A 6,907-nucleotide genomic window follows, 5' to 3' on the forward strand; every position below is an offset into this window, starting at 1 on the left:
AAGACTATAGTTTAATTCTAGGAGATATAGACTATAGTTATCAGTTATATAAACTCACAGAGCAAAGAAGAAAGTGGCTGAAAGTTTTGATCTTGAATCAACTTTGGTGTCACAAACATCACAAATCGTTCTAGTCTGCACTAGCTTTAAGTGTGGTATTAAACCCCTAGCTGCTCAACTGGGCAGCGGATGAGTGCCGAGGCTGGGCAGCTCACAAACATGCCTGTGTGCAAATTATGAATATGCAGTAAGTTGATCCTAATAGCAGAATGCATGCTCAGCATAGCTTTCTAGGATCCGTAGAACTGTAATAAGTAATGCTCTCCCCCTCTCATCCAATATGTTACCACAGTAATTACTATGGGAGGTACTGAAGGTATACCAAATCTTCTTTAAATGTTAATCAGGCCAAGCAGTGGTTGCATTTAAAATACTCAGAAGACGCGGCTGTGCTCTGCACACCTGCATATACAGATACATTAGCTTCATCTTTCCAATATCAGCCTCTCTGAGTCAGCTCCCACACACTCCTGTTTCATCATGAAGGCTTTTGTACAGCCCAGAGGTCTGCCCCCTCACAGGGTTTGAACTGGATCCACTCAACAGTGCAACACTTTGTACTGCACAGTTTTTAGGTTGACATCTCAACAGCTACTGTCCCTATTGTACAGCCACTCAAATGTTGTAATCATTGTCTGATACTAGAAAACTACAACGCACTACAATACATTTTCTAAATTCCACAACAGCTGTTAGTGAGCAAAACAATGGATGACATGCTAAAAACATATCCAAAGAATGTTTATATTCTACTAATCTGAAGCACTAAATGTTTCCATTTTTGTGAAACTGCATCTGCAAAACATTCGCTGGAAATATATTTCATTTAAAAAAAATTACATTTCATTGTCATATTTATGCAACTCAACACACTTGGTTAAGGTTAGGGTGTGTTATGTTATGTTTGTCATAATGACTTATTTGCAAATCCCAACAGATATACTGTAAAGATCAGTAACTGACCTACTGCATGACTCAGAGGTACTGGTTCAACAGATCTTTAGACACAGACACCTGTCCAATGTACCTCGGGTCATAAACTTCTTTCTCACATAGCGATATGAATGATTGATGTCCGCAGGCTGGTCACTGGTGTTACATCAGCAGGAGTACCAACAGGTTAAATACATTTCCATTCTTCTGCATTTCTCTCTTTCTCTCGGCCAGTTCTGTGGGGTTCCAGTGACCTATTGAATTTCTTTCTCTTTCACTCTGAAACCGCGAGTGTTGCCATTGCTGCGCACAATGTTGGAGGGACACCAGTCGCAGCATCCTCTGGGGTGCAGAACGTGGCTTGGAGGGCTGGCACATGCTGGATGACTTATTGGAAATTCGGACCGCCATGAAAAAGCACCACACTTTGAGATATTGTCAGTGCCCTTCTAACACATACATATACTCGTTTGTGCTCTCCCTTTCTCATGCAAACCAACACACACCAACACACACACACAAAAAGAGTGAGAGAGGGTGAGATGTTGGATCAAACAGACTCATTTGGCCTTGGTTAGAAAGAGTCCTCTTATCTTGAAACAGCCATTTAGTGTTAATTAATCCTTTTGACTGAATTCTCCCCCTACAACATACTCTCTTTGGTTGTTAGACTTTCATGCTTAAAGAGCTCACACTACCTCAGATAGCCAAGTTAATGAAAAGTACCCAAATCTGATTAGGCCGGCACTGCCTTTTCTCTCTGTAGCTCTCTGGCACACATGCAACGCCAGCTAGTTAATATGCCATTTTGCTTTCATGCTTAAATAGCCATTAATGACGTAGACATTTCACTAAATGTCCATTTTCTCTTTAGCTTTGCAGCATTGAGCTTTAAACAGAATAAGGCTTTGAGATACTAACCCCACAAACACAAAATACATGTGTTTTCATTACCATTGTTGCTGAGCCAAGCTGATGACATGCACATCCCACAACTGCATGGCAGCGGGGGGGCCGCAGCGCTGCTGTGGTCCTGCTTGGTAGCAGCTGTGATGCTTTCCTGCAGAACATGCTGACTGCTCTTCAAATAGATTTGTCTTTTCTTTGATTTCTTTGATACTGAAATTGTCAAAATCAGCATCACAGAGTCCAAACAGAGGAGTGCAGGGCCTCCCTGCTGTACATTTTTGGCTTTGTTTCTGTAAATGCAATTCCAGCCTTTAACAAACACAGGCTTTCTTTTGCTGCTTAGCTTTCATGTTGTGATGGGCAACTGATAAGCGATAGAAGGACTGTTGTACTCATGATAAAGCTCAATTGCTTGCACTGATAAAAAAAAAAAAAAACACTTTTAGTATTTGGCTTTTAATGTCACACAACTTGCACTCATCAAGCCTCAAATACAAATAGCATTGCTTTGTGTTCCAACGAGGGGTAACACATTGACAGTGTTTCTTTCCTGTGTGTCTTTTAGGCAGAAAAGGCCCTTTAGTGGTTAAAGGTAAATTTCAAGAGAGATACTGTTTGAGTTGCCTTGCAAATCCCACTTTTGCTTGATAAAAGCTCATAAGATCTCCCTCCCCCCTCTTTCTCTCACACACAAACACAACCTTACATGTTCTTTCAGTCTGGAGTTAATTTGAAGTGACAAAGTAATGATTTCTGAGTGTTCCCATGCTTCAGGAGTCTTGTACAAGTTCACCCAAAGACTCACCGGCTGCAGCTCTGTCAGTCGGACAAAACACAAACACACGCAGTCTTTTGGTTCTTTTGCCTCCTTGTCCCTCTTTCTTCATTCCTGCTAGAAAAACAGTCCTGGTACACACTCACTGTCTTGTAGCTATCTGGCTAAACACCAGTCAAAGCTGGGTTGTTACACAGCAGAGACACATTTGTCATTGAAGTAGAAAAAAAAACTGGAATGCCTTCCAAATGCGTGGTGAAATTCCTGCTGTCATAGACAGGAGGTATAAATGTTGGGATAACAGCGCACATGTCAGCAGTCTGTCTTGGAAGACGTTTACAGTGTTGTTCACATGATAAGTGGCAGAAATAGCTAGGTTACACATGAGAAACCAGAGGACTTGTGGGGAAAGGTGTAGACGGAGGATCCAAAGCTATTCCACGAACAAGCTTTTCAGTCTATTGACCCTTTAATCTGCATACATAGCAGTCACAACAATTTTTGAATTTAAATTTTTTAGCAACACACACTCATCATTAGCAATTTGTGAAAAACGCAAAGGGCGGGAATTAAAATTGAGCGACCATGCCAAAACACTTTTTCATGAACTTCAATATCCAATGGAAAATAATCTAAAAAAAATGAAACAGCACAACGTGGTGTGAACTTAAAACCCAGCGCTGTCAAGCCAGAGAGCAGAGTTCACGTTTACTCGTTAGTTCCTTGGGAGTGTTTTTACCACAATTCTTTTTTTTTGTCGGTTCAGTGTCTGTTACGTTACAGCCGTTTACATAGTTTGAAATATTTGATTAATTAGAGGTGTATACAGTAATGGTCTATTAGTGAAGTAGCATTGATCACTTAGAGGATGGGGATGCATTTCGTCCCCACTAGGGATAAAAGTATTTCAGCAGAGGCAGGGATATAAAATATTCAGACATAAAGTATAAACTATTAACTTAGCTTTCTTAAAAAAAATGACATATTTGGCATTCAATAATGTGTTACCTCAAATCAGATTTACATTTTTGTTCACCAAACCAGATCACAAAATTCAAGTGAAGCTCACTCACAAGCTGAGTTAATCTGCTCTCAGCATACGGTGAAACTTTCTCACGAGTGAAAGGGTGAAGGTTCTGGGATTTGTGAAGGCTCCGGTACCTGGGAAGTAGCTTGATGCCGTGAAGACATTTAAAGAACAACTGGGGACTGTGTGGGATCCATCTGAGTTAGTGTTTGTGACATGTTTTATATTCCTTGGGGACTAATTTACTTTACACATAATGACAGCAACACACAATCTGCCTTCACTCCCTCTCTCTGTTTCCCCCTACCTCATTGGTTTCTCTCTCCATGCCTCCCCAAGGACAGCCAAATGGCAGACTAACTAGTAGTGTCATGGGGTGAATTTGTCTACTTCACTACTTCTTGAAATTTTTCAGCCATGAATGCAAAACTGAGTACAATTAGCCTCCCACCAAAGGGACCCAGTTTAATTGACCCATGAAAGGTTGATGACCCATTTCAGGGTCCTGATCCTTGGTTTCAGAAACGCTGAAATGCAGGGTGTGTATGTAAAGCTTTAAATGTGGTCTCCCACTGTGGGAGCCAGTCTAATGAAAACATTCCCTGGCCATATTGTGGCCCAACAAAAACAGACTTGCATCTTATTTTAGGTCCTGAACCTTGAAAAAAATGTAGGTAGTGTTTTGTCAAAGTCTGACTTGAGACCAAAAGTGGGTCATGGGAAGATTAAAACTGGCCATCAAATTACTCTCTGCAAGTTTATCTCAGAACTCATTGGCTATGCTATGTCGCAAGAGTCCTGGGTTAGTCCTCTGAGTGTGAGCTAATGTTTTCCATACAAGTCTTCGCAGTGAGTCAGCATACCACAGTGAGCACGTTGAAGAAATCAATTCATTTCAATTCCGCTTCATTGTCCTCACGGGGAAATCCTTAAAGCCAAGAGTTAAAGAAAACATCAATACATTTCTAGGAGCACATATGGAATCAGAGGACTGTAGTCTTCACTTATCTTATGTGCAATACACAGTAGTTACTACTTCAATACATCAAATCACCACAAATCCAACAGTAACAAGTCACTGCTTTTTACAATATTTATTTATAAATGCTTTGTTCTGGGAATTAACTGTGCTTCTTTAAATATTGTGAAACAGGTCGTATACCTCAGCAGGAAATACAATGCATGATGCATAAGAATATCAAGCCAATTGAAATTGATCTGCATCTTTTAACAAACACTATAGTACATGGAGGCCTCTGTTCCATAATAATAGAGGACATATTTGCTGCTTGTATAAACAGTGTTGGGAGTAACATGTTACAAAAGTAACACAATTACAGTAAAGTAATTCCTTTTCACTGTAACGCAGTAACATAACGCTTTACAACTTCAATTTCAGTATCTGACAGATATCAACATGTTGGGAATTAATGTTGAGGCTTGCTACACGTAATATCACTGCATTTCATCCGCCGTGGAGAGTAACCATGTCTGTAGTGGAGTGGCTTCTTATGATGACCACACAACAATGCTGTACTTCAATAAAACTGTAAAGTCCTTTAAATTGATTTTTTCATTTACTCCTACTTGTATGTTTTACTTTGCAAATGTATATACATTTGAAAATATGAATACTATACTGTATGATTTATTAAAGTGGATACATAGGAAACTTTATTGATCCGGTGGTGGGTATTCACACGCTAGCTGCCAAGACAAACGTCCGCTGTTATTTGAAAGTAATGTAACACATTACAATTCAGAGACAGTAATATTGTAATATAACGTGACAGTAACTAGTAATCTATAATGTATTACATTTTGGTAGTTGATAACGCGAGATAACGCAACAATAAAGTGAGAACCTTCGGAGCGGGTGTGTATAATGTCTTTCATAACAGCATTGTACAACTTTTGCTTGGCTTTACAGTACCAACACTGATCCATGTTCCACTGAAGAACTAGAGTTATACAGGTTTTAGACCACAAGTTTAACCACAAGCAGAAAAACAAATAAGACATGATTAGCTGGTATAAACTGGGCTCTCCATGGCAACTTTATAAAGTTGGAAAATAGAACACAAAGCAGGAGGAGGTCAACACTTTCTGAGGCTTTACTCAAGAAATGAAAGATAGGGATTAGGTTTGGTAGCCACCAGCAAATGTGGTGCATTGTATATCTTCTTAAGGGCACAAACACCATACATCATACACTGGTTGGTCGATCCCACACAGCTTTTAATGCCTCTGTGTGTCTGTGTGCATGTGTATGTGTGTGTCCTTGGTGAAATGCTGTCGCAGAAATCATAGGAAGTGGTGGAAAGGACCAATATGGGGGTCTAAATGTGGCACTCAGGCACATATGGAGCCTATTACCTAGCTTCTTTCTGCAGCTCAGGGTCCAGTGTCAGCCTATCTGTCTCTGTCTTGCTGTCAGTTCACCTCACTTTATGATAATTGGGGTGATTATGATGTGTGGATGTGAGGTAGATGTGTCAAGATTTTCTGGATGAATGGCGTCAGGTTGTTTTGTACGGCCAACAGCAGACAAATAAAACTCACAAGTCTTAAGTATCAAAACTGAAATAACAGGCTACAATTTGTCAAGACAGTTTTCTTAAATGAGCTTGTTTGATTCTTGGGGAAAACTGCATTAGAGAGTCAATGACTAAATTGAACAGACCTTGTTGCTCTTTTTTTTCTTCCTTTAGGGCCATGGAAGTTTGATTTGGACAGAAAAAGTGTAATTTGATAATGTTTTTCTCCTTTGATACATATTCCTCCTCTTCAGATGGGGACTTAGGGGGATACTTCTCTCCTTTTCTAGCATTTGTGCTCTTTTTTCTTATTTTTGCGCGTTTCTTCACTGTTGCTCCTCCTCTTCCTCAGACCAACAGTTGGTATCATTTCAGAGACCAAGATTATTCCTCCAAGTCACAATCAGTCTCATCCTCCCTTTTCTAAGACCCTTTTTCCTCAGAACTTCAATTTACTCCCGTCCTCCCTACCTGATTCTCCCCTTTTCTTTCCCCTTTCCTTCCCCCGTGAGGACCTTGGACAGTGATGCCGGGTGTATTTAAGAAGGAAGCCGAGGATTTTCCACAAAGCTTCAATCTTGGTCTTTTACAGAGCTGTACCACATGAACACACACCAGGCTGCCAAACCAGGCTTCATAATGGCTTAAAATGTCCAGAGGAGGCGG

At 40.3% G+C, this 6,907-nt stretch overlaps 1 long non-coding RNA gene across 1 annotated transcript in view; it reads left to right on the top strand.

Moving 5' to 3' along the window:
• The window catches only part of LOC117960793, a 27,227-nt gene that overhangs the window by 12,636 nt on the left and 7,684 nt on the right, over positions 1 to 6,907 (top strand). The window contains exon 3 of the long non-coding RNA XR_004660227.1: positions 6,195 to 6,198. This is a non-coding gene — a long non-coding RNA (uncharacterized LOC117960793). The remainder of the gene's footprint in view (positions 1 to 6,194; positions 6,199 to 6,907) is intronic.

The sequence above is a fragment of the Etheostoma cragini genome, chromosome 17 (genome assembly GCF_013103735.1).
Source record: "Etheostoma cragini isolate CJK2018 chromosome 17, CSU_Ecrag_1.0, whole genome shotgun sequence".
In the NCBI taxonomy this organism is placed as follows: domain Eukaryota; kingdom Metazoa; phylum Chordata; class Actinopteri; order Perciformes; family Percidae; genus Etheostoma; species Etheostoma cragini.